The sequence below is a fragment of the Lactuca sativa genome, chromosome 9, assembly GCF_002870075.4.
Source record: "Lactuca sativa cultivar Salinas chromosome 9, Lsat_Salinas_v11, whole genome shotgun sequence".
NCBI lineage: Eukaryota > Viridiplantae > Streptophyta > Magnoliopsida > Asterales > Asteraceae > Lactuca > Lactuca sativa.
Genome location: NC_056631.2, coordinates 54,767,270 through 54,782,415, shown reverse-complemented (window position 1 = coordinate 54,782,415; position 15,146 = coordinate 54,767,270).

Sequence of the window (15,146 nt, the reverse complement as noted above, 5' to 3'; positions counted from 1 at the left end):
ATACAATCATATAGTATACACAAAGCAATTATCAATCTTAGTTTCAACCCTATCAAAAAATTCACAAGTAATCTCCTAGTGTATAAGGCATCACAAAAATCAGGAAGCTCTATCCTACAATTCCTGATGGACCTTTAGCCTATCAGCTACCATGGATTTATATCATCTTAAATAACAACAACTGTAATACAACATATAATACAACTACCATACAAATCCTTTCTTCTTCTTCTTCTTCTTCTTTGGAATTCATTCTTTTATAAAAAGGTTTTTATAAAACTTTCAGATCCCTGGTTTAAGGGATTTGGATGAACATTTTGTAACATCCCTATTTTACCACAAAAATTTTTGATTTTTAATATAAATAAAACACCATTTATTATAAAAACCAAGTTGATAAAACCCAAGAGTATAAAATACAAGCCTCTCAAATCAGAGTATCAAACATGCAGAATCATAAAATCTATAAGTTGCAGTGTACCGTCAAGACTCCACCTTCTTGCGATCACCTGAAGTACGACAAACACCATGGCATCCCATTTTCATTACCCAAAATACCTTTTTCTGTATGCTTATTTTAAAACAAAGTATTCTGTATATTATGGAATTTGTCCCATGAAATGTATTTTCGAAGTAATGTTTTTCATTGGTTATTAAAACTTGGGATGTCATAACTGATACAAGAAACATAAGCATAAACATAGTCGTTACATTCCTTACCTCATAATATATACTATGGTCTATATCTCCTCAAACCTCTCATCAAATCCAATCACCATTATCCACGTACCTTGGTACCGCTTTCTGTGATACAAAGAAACTGAGTGGGTCAGGCTTGGGAAGCTAATGAGCACATAGGGTTTTCAACCCACAATATTATAATTAATTTGTTATAATTATATATGTCACATTAAACAAATAACCCAATTACTCATTCTCATTATTCTCACTTCCTGATCCTAACCCAATGATATCAAGGGATCTATCCTAGAGGATCTCTATGTAAACAATGTTGCCTCGGGAATTCCTTAGCAACATGTGCTAATAGAACGACCATGGGGTGAACAGAGTACCCACATGAATAATTCATTCATACCTAAAGTTCATAGTCATTTTTATGAGGTTCCTTAACATTTACAGATCAGGGAACTACCCATCTATAATTCAGTAACACCTATAAGTCGTAGAGCTATCCACATACGATTCATCAATGTCAGACTTGTGCGCATACAATTCATTAACATCTATAGTTTGTATACCTACCCATGTATTATGGATTGACACCTATAGGTTGTGAACCTGTCCTTGTATGGCTTATAAACATCTAAAGGTTATAGGCATGTCCATGTTTGACCAGACTAGTCTATAATAGTTTATGGTCATCATCAATACCCTACTAGGTGACTACAATACTATCATACTATACATTTCATGGCCTCTCATCATTATTTTCACCCTTCACTACCCCATATATTTGAAGTATAAAAATACATATATGGTTATAAAAATCATCTCATATTATTTCATCTAACACAAAGTGTATTAATCACAGATAATACACACATATAACATTCAATTATCCAAATACTTTATATCTATATGTAAGATGAAAGTAACTATGCACTCACTTATTAAAGTTGGATGACTGGTGAATTCGACAACGCTTCGCCTAGCACCTTGGCTTTTCTTTTTGATGTGACCTAGGTACGAATGTCACTAAGTCTTAATCTTATATTCCTGGTGACTAATGATATTATAGATTCCTCAATAATCCCAATGTTTACATCAAGATCTATCTAATAAGGAACAACCAGGTAGGATCATATCGGAGGTAGGGTCCATTTGGTATATAAAGCATACTGTTTAGAAATCCCACTTTAAACACCTCACTAAATCCAGTCTAGACATCATTACTATAAGTAGATCTATCAATATAATGACTTGGAATCATGGATAAATATGATTTATAGATTCATAATAATGACTATGAGCATAAATATAATTTACACTTGAAATAAAATAAGTGTAGCTTAACTTAATTTTTTTAGCAAAAATCGGGAAATTACGCAGACATAACTCCTAAACCGAAAGACCTATTTCTCTGGGTTCTTAGCTACTCCAGAGCCTAGCTAAAATACTAAGAAGCTGCAAAAGTATTGGATTTAAAGAGTAGGAGGTTTTTAGAGAATTATGGAGTGAAATGTGTTGTGAAAGAATGAATTTTCGAAGGGTTTTTATAGGATCAGCAGGCGCGTGCCGTACCCAAACAAGAGGCATGTCACACCTCAAGGGTGGTGCTGGTTCCACTGTTTGCTCGCAATGTGTCACGCTCATATTTTTCTTCGTCATCTTCTTCTAGAAGCAAACACATGGCCTATTCTCATTATGCCACATGTCCCGCCCATATTATGCCATGTCGTCGTGTCTCTTGGAGGAGCTGGCTATCCGACCATGCTACGTGGCACCACCAGGTGGTGTCACGTCATCAGTCTAGGTAAATTCTTGTAAATATTTAAATGGACACAACCTTCACATACGATCTCCTTATTCAACATTCTTTTTATCCCAGAATCGTCTCAACGAGTTCTACAACTTTCATTAAGGTCTCGATAGCTAATTCTCAATGTAACTAAAATTCATATTTAGACCTAGTTTAGACTGCTAAAGTCTGTGCGAAATTCATAACTCTTTCATATGAACTCCGTTCTCGACTGTCTTTGTATCGACAGACTCCTAATCACAAGATATTCAACTTTCGTTTAGATTGTTGCATTGAAACTTTGAAAAATCATAACTTCCTCATATGAAGTTAGATTTGGATGTTCTCAATATGCACACTCTCAGTTTTATGATTACTACGACCATCGTTTAGATTGTTTAGGATAATAAGCAATCTATCTAAAATTCACTTTTTATGACACGCATAACTGTGTCGGTTTAATCGCGTAACTTTGAAGATGCATAACTTCTTTATACAGAGTCGAACGTTATGTATGGCTAGCATACACTAGTGCTACAGGGTTGGTGGAAGTTTCATGGACAGGTGGGTTGAGTGAGGCCGGGGGAGGGGGCGATTATGAGATGTTTATCATTCTTCTATGGTGAGGGTTGAGAATCGCCATGTTGTGTATTCAGTTAGGGCATTATGATGATGCTTAAGAAAAATATGGGTAGGTGTGGAAGGTAGTATTACGCGTGTCAAGTAAGTCACGATCCCTAAGGTTGGTAGGGAGTTGGCTCCCAGTTATTTATATAAATCGTCTAATATCTTGTGGTATGTTTCAGAATGGTGATGACTAGGCGCTTTGTGGCTGGATCAGTTCGGGATCAGGATTAGGGGACAGAGGCCAGGAGGGGTCGATAGCACCTGAGTCGGTGGTGCAGATAGTTACAGAGGAGTTGGATGCCAGGATTCGAGAGATCCTGCATGATGAGGTTGCTGCTGCATTTCGAGCTCAGTTACCGGAGATGTTCGTGTCTATTAAGACCGCCATGGTGGAGTACTTTGATGAGCGCTACGCAACCCTTGCAGAGACAGCCGCCGCAGCAGCTGCATCATCTGTATCAGCGGTAGGAGGAGGAGTTGGTAGAGGTTTTCAGTACAGGGACTTCTAAAACACGAAGCCCCCTACTTTTGATGGGACGCAGGATCCCATCAAGGCTATGAGATAGATTTAAGATGTGGAGGGGTGTTTCTTCACCTGCTCGTGTCCTGCTGACCAGAAGGTCAGGTGTGCTCTAAACCTGCTTAGGTCTGGGGCCAAGGACTGGTGGACACTTGTGACTGGGACGTACACTGATGATTAGAGAGATGATGTTACTTGGGAGCAATTCAGAGACATGTTCCGTGCCCATTACATTCCACAGGTTGAGCGGGAGCGGTTGGCACAGGAGTTTCTGAATTTGAGACAGGATGGGGAGTCGGTGACGGAGATCACCCGTATGTTCACTGAGAGGGTGATGTTCTGCCCAGAGTTTGCTTTTGAGCAGTCTCAGATGACCCGTTATTTGAGTATGCTCAAGACTGATATCCGACAGTTTGTATCTACCCAGCGATATGATACCCTTCTGGAGTTACAGGAGGCCGCCAAACGGCGGGAGTTAGAGGTTAAGCTGCAGCTGAGGGAGCAGCGGCCGGCCCTGGCACAGTCGCAGCCGGTGCCGAAGCGGTCTAAGACCGCTGATTTGAGGTCTAGGAGTCAGCAAAGCCGCTCTTGTGGGAAGTGTGGCAGGGTTCATTCCGGGATTTGTCGAGCCAGTAGTGGATGCCACAGGTGTGGCAAGGAGGGGCACTATGCGAAGGATTGTCACCAGGCCGCTCCGATACCGAGTATGTGATGGGTTTTAATCATAAGAACATCCTATGTGCTCATACAAACCCTAATGCTTGGATCTAGGTTTCTCTATTGTACATGCAAGTTATCTAAGACTATAAACCCTAATTCTAGCATACAAGTAATCATATTAACATAAGAATGGTTTTGAGATATTACCTTGATTGTTATGTAGCAATAACAATCCAATTCCTCCTTGTATTGACTTTAGAAAGCTTAGAGTCACAAATGTCACTCCTCTAATGGTTCACAAACACCAAGAGCAAGAGGATGAAGAGGAGAGAGGATGGAGGCTGCTCAAAACATGTATTAACCCTAGAAGAGAAGTTCCCCACGTTTTTGAGCCTTAAGGGTTCTATATATAGTGAGGCTATTAGGGTCATCTAACAAGGAAACCCTAATTTGGATGCTTAAGCCCTAAGCAACCCATGGACTCCTTTTCTTAAGGGCCTTGGACGACTTCTAATGAGTTTCCCCATAGAATTCGTCCACTCCTTAATATAAGGCAATCCATAGCCCAAATTGCAATTATCCTATAATTACAATTCCAGTCCCTTAAGTTTAATTAATCTCTTTTAGTCACAAACTTAATTCTTATTAATTCTTGACTAATATTAATTAAACAATATGATTTGTAACAGCCCGGAATCTCAGTTATTATTAAAATTATGTTTTTGGTGTGTTTTAAGAGGGGACTCGGCGAGTTGGAGCCTAGACTCGCCGAGTAGGATCGCAGACTTGGTCGCAGGTTCGCGACTGGACTCGACGAGTCCAGATATGGACTCGGCGAGTCTATGCTGTTTAGCGAAAACCCTAACCGTTCAGGTTTGGGACGTATAAAAGGGACTTATTGGTCGTCATTGTTCATTTTAGCCTTCTGAGAAGAACCCTAAATCGGTTGTGTGCATCTGGAGCAAGGATTATAGGCCATTGTTGATTATAGAAGAGTTGTTGTGCAAGGAAGAGAAGGGATTGGCTAAAGGAACATCAAGGGAGTCACATTCTGAGGATTGGGGACACAGAGAATACATCATCCAGGTAAGAACTTGAGTATACTCTGCTATGTTGATGTGATTATGGAATTAGGGTTTATGGAACCCTTTTGTGAATATATTGAATGTTACCCTAGTCCCCTAATCGATTGTAACCCTGTATTGGGACCTTTGGAGGTCCAGAATGTCCCATGTCTATGCATTTCGGGAATTGGTGAAGGTTTTGGATTGGAATCCTTATGCCTTAGGTCAATATGTAAATTATAAGTCTTGGGGTGTATCATGAGCACTGAAATGAGGACCTTACGTGATGGATTAGTCTAGGAAGGCCAGACCTATGAATGGTCGGAGCAGTTCTGACCTTAGGATGCAGTTTGAGCGGTTGCATGGCATGGACTCGCTGAGTCCGATGAACAGACTCGGCGAGTAGCTTGAAGAATAACTGGGACTCGTCGAGTTGTTCTTCAGACTCGGCGAGTTGAGTCGAGGTGGCCCCGCGATTCTTCCAGGAGTAACTCGTCGGGTCAAGGAGGATACTCGACGAGTAGAAAGGGAATCTCAGAGAGTTGGAGGACGTCTAGACTCGCCGAGTCGCCATGGCACTCGCCGAGTCCGGTCGAGTTGACCGTTAACCGTTGACCGTTGACCGTTGACCAGAGTTGACCTAAGTCTGACTTCTTAGGGATAGTCACACTTAGAAGATATAAGTGTTAATGAGATATATGTGATGCTATAGGGAGGTTGTAGCTCGACGGATTGTGCACGAGTGATTTCAGGATTTGCTAGCTTTCAGCATTCACGAGGTGAGTCTTCTCACTATACTGTACCCGGAAGGGTTTGACTGTGTGACCGGAAGGTCAGATATGATATGTGATATGTATGCTATATGTGGTAAGTTATTTGTTATATGTGCTATGTATGTCATGGGCCGGAAGGCGATTATATTATGGGCCGGAAGACAATATGTTATGGGCCGGAAGGCGATATGTTATGGGCCGGAAGGCAATATGTTGTGTGATGGACCGGAAGGTCGGCGTGGGTAGGACCGGAAGGTTTACCCAGCAGGGACGGAAGTCCCCTGAGACACATGGACCGGAAGGTCAGGGCCTGGAAAGGCGTATGTGCGTAAGTTGTATATTGGGGAACTCACTAAGCATTTATGCTTACAGTTGTTATGTATGTGTTTCAGGTACTAGCGAGGACCGTGGGAAGGCGCCGGCGTGATCGGTACACACTGAAGGATGTTTTTATGATCTTGGGATTTAGACAATTTGTATTTGACATAACACTTGAATTATTTATGCCTTGTTTTGTATGGAAATACTTTATTTTTAAAATGAAAAATTGGTTTGAAAATTTGCGTTGTTACAATTGGTATCAGAGCCTTGGTTTGAGGGATTCGGGTGCACCTTCGGGAGTAACTGAACTCAAACCGAGGATTTGAGGAAAACTTTTTTTAAATAAAGGCATAAACTTTTGTAAATGGTTTTGTGGTAAGCAAGAAAGAAGCAGTGTGTACGATCAGTCAGCACCCGAACGGTAAAGATCCCCAAAATACCTTACAATATTATATGATATGAATTGTTATGCATGCTAGAAGACTAGGTATTCATGATAGGACTAGAGTGGCCTGATTTGTGATGCCTTAGTCTAGGGGAGTTTGCCGATATGAGATGCTTTGCTAGTGTGCGGGTAGATAGTGCATAACAGAAGTAGAGTACTCACTATCCGGGGTTTGGGGAGGAAGATTTGGGATGAATGCTGATGCGGTGTGGTCGGTAGTATTGGGCCCGTACTACCGAAGACACCGGGTTAGTGGGAGACCCAAGTAAGAATCCCTGGATATCGGAGACTGAGTAGGGTTGCGTTATCGAGTGCGATTATACTCGATGGGGTCTCTGATAGTTTTATGTTGTATTTCAGAGACATCATGGTTAGACCACGCCACGGAGCGAGTTCGAGCGGTGTGAGTGACAAGGAGATTCGTCAGATGATTCACGAGGAGGTAGCTGCGGCGATCCGGGCCGATATCCCGGATATGTTTGGGTCTATTAAGACCACCCTGATGGAGACGTTCGAGGAGCGGTACGCCGCATTGACTGGAGCTGCAGCCGCTGCAGCTACCGCAGCTGTGGCCGCTGCCAGGCCACAGGGGGGTGACTCGTTGCTGTTCCGGGAGTTCAGCAACACGAAGCCACCTGAGTTCGATGGGACGCAGGATCCGATTGCTGCGATGAGGTGGATCGCGGATATAGAGGGGTGCTTCTACACTTGTTCATGCCCGGAGCACCTGAGGGTACGGTTCGCTTTGAACCAGCTCCGTCTGGGAGCGAAGGACTGGTGGAAGTTCGTGACGGCGAACTTCACTTTGGCAGAGATTACAGCAGTGACATGGGAGGGGTTTACTGCTATGTTCAGGGACGAGTACGTTCCCCCGGTGGAGAGGGAACGATTGGTTCAGGAGTTCTTAACCCTCAAGCAGGGTATTGATTCTGTTGCGGTGATCACGCGGAAGTTTCATGAGAGGGCGATGTTCTGCCCCGAGCTGGAGTCCACTGATCAGGCTCGAATGAGCCGGTACTTGGGTGTGTTGAGGAGGGATATCCGGGAGTTTGTGTCAAACTCCACCTACCATACTTTTGCTGAGCTTCAGGCGAATGCCAGGAAGCGCGAGATCGAGTTGGAGACCCAGGCCAGGGAGGAGGCCGAGTCTCAGCGGGTGGACCGGCGACCGGCTCAGTCCCAGCCGGCAGCCAAGCGGATAAAGTCTGCCGATTCGAGGACAGGAGGTTCGAAGGGCCGCACTTGCGGGAAGTGCGGCAAGAGTCATGATGGGGTATGTCGATCTGGTGCTTGCTACAAGTGTGGCAAGGAGGGGCACATTGCTAGGGAGTGCCCCAAGGGGTTTACGGTTTGCTTTCATTGCAACCAGACAGGCCATAGGAAGGCCGAGTGCCCTCAGCTTCTTCAGGGATCTGCACCTACTGCTAGAGCTACTGCGACTCGACCGGTGAAGGCCGAGGCCCCGAGGGCTCGGGGGAGAGCCTTTCAGCTGACTGCGGAGGAGGTCCGCGCTGCGCCCGATCTTGTGGCAGGTATGCTGTAATTCATGTATTTATTTTTAATGTCGAGATGTTATGCTTATGTTATTATATGCGTAGGTACTTTCCTTGTGAACTCTGTGCCTGCCTTAGTGTTATTTGACTCGGGTGCGAGTAGGTCCTTTGTATCTTTAGCCTTTAGTCAGCATATCAGCGTTAGTCATGAGTCGTTGAGTCGACCTTTGAGAGTTTCTATAGCTGACGAGAAAGTGATTTATGCCACGGAGGTTCTTCGGGGATGCGTGCTAGAGATTTTCGGGGTTGAGTTCCCGATTGACCTGATTCCTATTGCGATGGGTGACGTCTGTGTCATCGTGGGCATGGACTGGTTGAGCCGATTCAGCGCTGTCATCGACTGTGAGCGTCAGCTGGTGACTATACGAGACCATAGTGGGGGAGTCCTTTCGGTGTACGGCGAGGGTACCCGTTCGGGATCAGCTTTTTGTTCGGCCGCTAGGGCGAGGCAGTGTCTACAGCAGGGCTGTAAGGGTTTTGTGGCGTATGTGATGGATACACGGGAGGTTTCTGAGAGACCGAGGTCAGTGGAGGAGGTCCCAGTGGTGCGTGAGTTTCCAGATGTTTTCCCCAAGGAGCTGCCGGGAGTACCTCCTGTGAGACAAGTAGAGTTTGGTATCGACCTGGTTCCGGGGGCCGCGCCTATTGCTAAGGTGCCTTATCGTCTTGCACCTCCAGAGATGCAAGATTTGTCCTTGCAGCTCCAGGAGTTGCTGGGGAAGGGATTCATTCGGCCGAGCAGTTCGCCGTGGGGAGCACCTATTCTGTTCGTCAAGAAGAAGGATGGTTCACACCGGATGTGCATTGATTACCGGGAGTTGAACAAGTTGACGGTCAAGAACCGTTATCTGTTACCGAGGATCGATGACTTATTCGATCAGTTGCAGGGAGCATCTTGGTTTTCCAAGATCGATCTAAGGTCAGGGTACCATCAGGTGAGAGTGCGGGATGAGGACGTCCAGAAGACAGCGTTTAGGACGCGATATGGGCATTATGAGTTTGTGGTGATGCCTTTCGGGCTCACCAATGCCCCGGCTGTGTTCATGGATCTCATGAACAGGGTTTGCAGGCCGATGTTGGATCGATCAGTGATTGTATTTATCGACGACATTCTAGTGTATTCGAGATCTAGAGAGCAGCACGAGGAGCATTTGAGGGAGGTCCTTGAGGTATTGAGGTCGGAGAAGCTTTATGCAAAGTTCTCCAAATGTGACTTCTGGTTGCGGGAGGTCCAATTTCTAGGACATGTTGTTAATCAGGAGGGGATATTGGTCGATCCGGCCAAGGTTGAGGCGGTGATGAGTTGGGAGGTGCCGAAGTCACCCTCTGAGATCAGGAGTTTCCTCGGGTTGGCAGGGTACTATCGGAGATTTATTAAGGATTTCTCCAAGATCGTAGTGCCGCTCACCAGATTGACCCGCAAGGGTGTTGCATTCTCATGGGGACCCGAGCAGCAGACTTCCTTTGAGACACTTCGCCAGAGGTTGTGCGAAGCCCCGGTATTAGCTCTCCTGGACGGGATGGAAGATTTTGTAGTATATTGCGACGCATCGATTTCGGGACTGGGTGCAGTGTTGATGCAGAGGGGTCATGTGATAGCTTATGCGTCGAGGCAGCTGAAGCCTCACGAGGCGAGATATCCCACGCATGATTTAGAGTTGGGGGCAGTAGTGTTCGCTCTCAAGATTTGGCGTCACTACCTGTATGGGGTTCGATGTACGATATACACGGACCATAAGAGCTTGAAGTATTTGATGGATCAGCCCAACCTAAATATGCGTCAGAGGAGGTGGTTGGATGTGGTCAAGGATTATGATTGTGAGATCCTGTACCACCCAGGCAAGGCTAATGTGGTAGCCGATGCATTGAGCCGCAGGGCGGAGAGTACTCCATTGCGAGATGTATGTTTGAGACTGACTGTGATGGCTCCAGTATTGGATGATATTCGTGGGGCACAGGCCGAGGCGGTGCGACCAGAGATGCAGAAGAAAGAGCGGGTCGTTGGGTTAGTTTCAGAGTTCGTTAAGGACGGACGAGGGCTTCTGACGTTTCAGGGTCGGATCTGGGTACCGTTCGTGGGCGGTACGCGTATTACTTTGATGGAAGAGGCTCATAGATCGAAATTCTCGATCCATCCCGGTGCTACGAAGATGTATTTGGATTTGAGAAAAGAGTATTGGTGGCCCTGTATGAAGAGGGACGTCGCATGGTTCGTTGAGAGGTGCCTGACCTGCCGCAGGGTTAAGGCCGAGCACCAGAGGCCGCATGGCAAGTTACAGCCATTGGAGATTCCTGAGTGGAAGTGGGAACAGATCACTATGGATTTCATCACCAAATTGCCGAGGACTGCCAGGGGAGTTGATGCAATTTGGGTGATTGTGGATAGATTGATGAAGAGTGCACACTTCCTTGCCATCAGCGAGAGTTCTTCAGCGGAGAAGTTGGCGGAGATATATGTGAGAGAAGTGGTGTCTCGGCATGGGGTGCCGATCTCGATTGTTTCAGACTGTGATGTACGCTTCACTTCCAGGTTCTGGAAGAAATTCCATGAGGAGCTGGGTGCTAAATTGCATTTTAGTACCGCATACCATCCCCAGACAGACGGTCAGAGCGAGCGGACGATTCAGACGCTGGAGGACATGCTTCGAGCGTGTGTGTTAGACTTCGGGGGTAGCTGGGATGCGTATTTACCCTTGGCAGAGTTTTCCTACAACAACAGCCATCATTCGAGCATTGGTATGCCACCTTTTGAGTTGTTGTATGGTAGGAGGTGTCGGACCCCCATTTGCTGGGGAGAGGTGGGACAAAGAGTGATGGGCAGCACAGAGATCGTACTTCAGACGACAGAGCAGATTCAGCAAGTTAGACAGAGATTATTGACCGCCCAGAGCCGACAGAAGAGTTATGCAGACAGGCGCCGATCCGAGCTTGAGTTTCAAGTCGGCGACTTCGTTCTCCTGAAGGTCTCTCCTTGGAAAGGAGTGATTCGATTCAGGAAGAGAGGCAAGTTGGGGCCCCGGTATATTGGGCCATTTCGGGTGATTGCAAGGATAGGCCGGGTAGCCTATCGGTTGGAGTTGCCAGCGGAGTTGGGACAGATCCACGACACCTTTCATGTGTCGCAATTGAGGAAGTGCATAGCCGATGAGTCGGCAGTGGTTCCATTAGAGGATATTCAGGTGGATGCGAGCCTGAATTATGTTGAGAGACCAGTGGCCATCAGGGATCGGAAGATCAAGGTTCTGAGGAACAAGGAGGTACCTCTGGTGTTGGTTCAGTGGCAACACCGGAAGGGATCGGAAATGACTTGGGAGCCGGAACGTGAGATGCGGGAGCAGCATCCGGAACTATTTTCAGAGTGAGACTTTGAGGGCGAAGTCTAATCCTAGTGGGGGAGAATTGTAACAGCCCGTGATCGGTACACACTGAAGGATGTTTTTATGATCTTGGGATTTAGACAATTTGTATTTGACATAACACTTGAATTATTTATGCCTTGTTTTGTATGGAAATACTTTATTTTTAAAATGAAAAATTGGTTTGAAAATTTGCGTTGTTACATGATTTCTCCTTTAATATATTATTCTCATAATATATTAATAAATCATATTTAATCCTTTCTCTCCATAATTCATCCTATCAAGTTGCTTTGGTGAAGGCAACCCAAAAGGACCATGCACCATCGGGTCAAGTACATACCAAAATAGTTATGGACTTAGACACTAATCCAACAGTCTCCCACTTGGACAAGTCTAATAACTATTATGCGTATGACTTCAGATCCTGATCTGCAATCGTAGCTTTCCAAAGCCGCTGTCAACTCTGATCCTATCAGATACGCGTGTCCTTTAGATAAGGGATCATATATTCCTCCATTCTGGACATCATATAAGACATGATTTCTAATCATTCTCTATGTACTATTTCTCGACTTCCACTTTATGATGACTGACTAATTGAACAAATCAAATTAGCCCTAGCCCGACTGAGCATTTACGTTTGTCATCACTAAAACATCGAGGGGCCCAAAGATATCGCTTTTATCCTACTTTGGATAAAAGTAACGGATAAACTTTGATACAATGCTTGCTTGCACTCACTCACCGAATTACACACAACAATATGTTTTATAACACCAAGTTACTGGTGCGTTTACATATTATTAATGTGCAACTGATTTGCAAGATACAACTCACACATCTCGGTTTCAAGAATATAAGATGTTATCGTCTCACCAATCACTCGTGATACAATTCATGTAGTGATCCAAGTGAGTGTGAGTTTAATCCAATGCTCAAATCATATTCATAAGCACTCATGAACGTTGCAGCAAACATTTGCTTATGTCTAATGCTCTTTAGATAATCCACACACCAATTCACAACAGTCTTTATTCATACCTACTTCCAACATATGAACGACTGTGGCCCGTTCGAATAATTTGACTGTTCTCAACCAATTAAATTATTCAGGAAGTCAAAACATGCAAAGTGAAGCACAAGCATAATACTAATCCCATATGGCCTCAAACCTTTGAGCATAAATAAAACACCTTTTATTTATCACCATATCGATTACTCATTATTTGTTGTTTCGGGTAATCAACTTTTTACTTGAATTATTACAACACTTGTCCCATGCTCTTAGCATGCACACAATGTTTACCTATGGTTCTTACTTTGTGAAATAGATCAAATGAACACATTTCCAATCATACTTATTTCACAACTCCTAATCCTTTTTCACAAGTGAAAGAATATCAAATTTTTGCCACTTATGGAATATGCTAGATTCTAACATTTTATGCAATGATCATTTCGTAATGTCATAGCACAAAAGTCACAATGACTATTGCCAATGATATTACAAATTCCTCTATCGGAGATTGTTACAATACAATTCCTTAGATATGATGTCTCTCACTCAAAGTACATTCCTTTGAACATCCTTTTGCATAAAAGTTTCTAATCTAGACATAGATTTTCAATATTCAATTCCTAATATGGAAACCTTTCCATACTTACCATATGACAACTCATTCTCAATAGAATCTTATCTATTCATAATAATGTCGATATGGTCCATCCAATACTATACTTCCAACTACTCACAAGCGACCAATCCTAGGCGAACTTTGGATTGTCCTTTGATAGTTGTTTAATTATCTTAGTCAAAACCGATTCTTGTCCTTTTTCCCTCTAAATGCGCTAGACATTTGGAAAATTTTAGAATGGTCAAATAGTATAGCATTTGCAATCAATCCTATACCCGAAGCGTATGGGACACGATGCATAATGTCTTACATAAAGATACGATACTTTATCAATCTTCTGCCATAATATTTAATGTGTCACGTTCTCACACTTCGAACTATGAAGAGGGATGCCATAATCATAATCGAAATTTTAAGAACACACTATGTACCTTTGACTAAATTTATTAACATTCCACAACCTAAGCCTTTAGATTTGAAATGAAGCATAATATTCTCTCCCTTAATTATAGCAAAACAACTTTACAACACTTACGACTTTGCAAGGTATAACTCTTGTTTTTCTATAATTAATATTGCTAACTTGCAATACTTTCCTTAATAATCATACAATCATAACATTTATGCTCCCACTATCATGATGATTATTATAAAACATAACACTTTATGCTCCCACTAGCTTCGACATGTATTCAGAACATCTTAACTTTCAGAAAATTAATACCTATTGAATTTCTTAAGTCCATGTTTCTAATACTTAATGCTTTGATAATCTTTTATCTAAGCTTATACACCTTTCCCTTAGATAGCTCATATGTTTCTCTAAACAATTTAGACTAATTGTCAAATCTCACAATTCAAATTATGGAAAGGGATACCGTAACCATAATCGAATTCGAGAATACAATTTTCACAATCACTATCCTTTAAAATCTCTCTTAGTGAAAGTATTTCCTCACAGTCATTTTCATGAAGGAGGGAATCTTATGACACTTTAGATTTTAATGGTGTATGTGTTCCTATCCATGTGAATTTGTCAAAACTAAAGTTTACGACAAATTCAAACTCATATGGACCGAACTTTCTTAATCTTGATTTCTTTGCCTTATGGTAACACAGCTGTCCACCATGTCTTCCAAGTAGTTAAGCAGCTCACCCTTTCTTATCAATATACTTTTCATTGATCAAGGTCCTTGCCTTTTATGCATTCTAATGAGAACTCATAGAACTCACATGCATAATTAACTTAATTGGAACGGCACATAAACAAAATAATGTCAACACGATAGGTTGTAAACCTCAACTCATGTGCTAGTGATGACCGATAAGGTTTATTTTGATTTGTTCTCGAAACCTTTCAAGACCATTAAGACTCCCACTGACTCCTTGACATATAAGATTCTTTTGTCAATAACCATTTCTTAACAAACAAATATTCAAGAGTTAGTGTAGATTTTATCAAAACACTTCATAAATTGGTTCGAGTTGGTCTTTGTCTTATCCAAGACATCACAACTTTCCACATTTGATGAATGTTATAAACCTTTTAATACTTGTCACAATCTTAACTCTAAGACTTGTTTTGGAATGAAGTATGATTGACTTCTTGATTTAACCATTTCTTCAATTCTTGATTCCTCTTTTTAGACATACAATTGTACTAAGACTCACTTAGAGGATCAATTGAGATGTGGTTCTTAATCATCAAGAC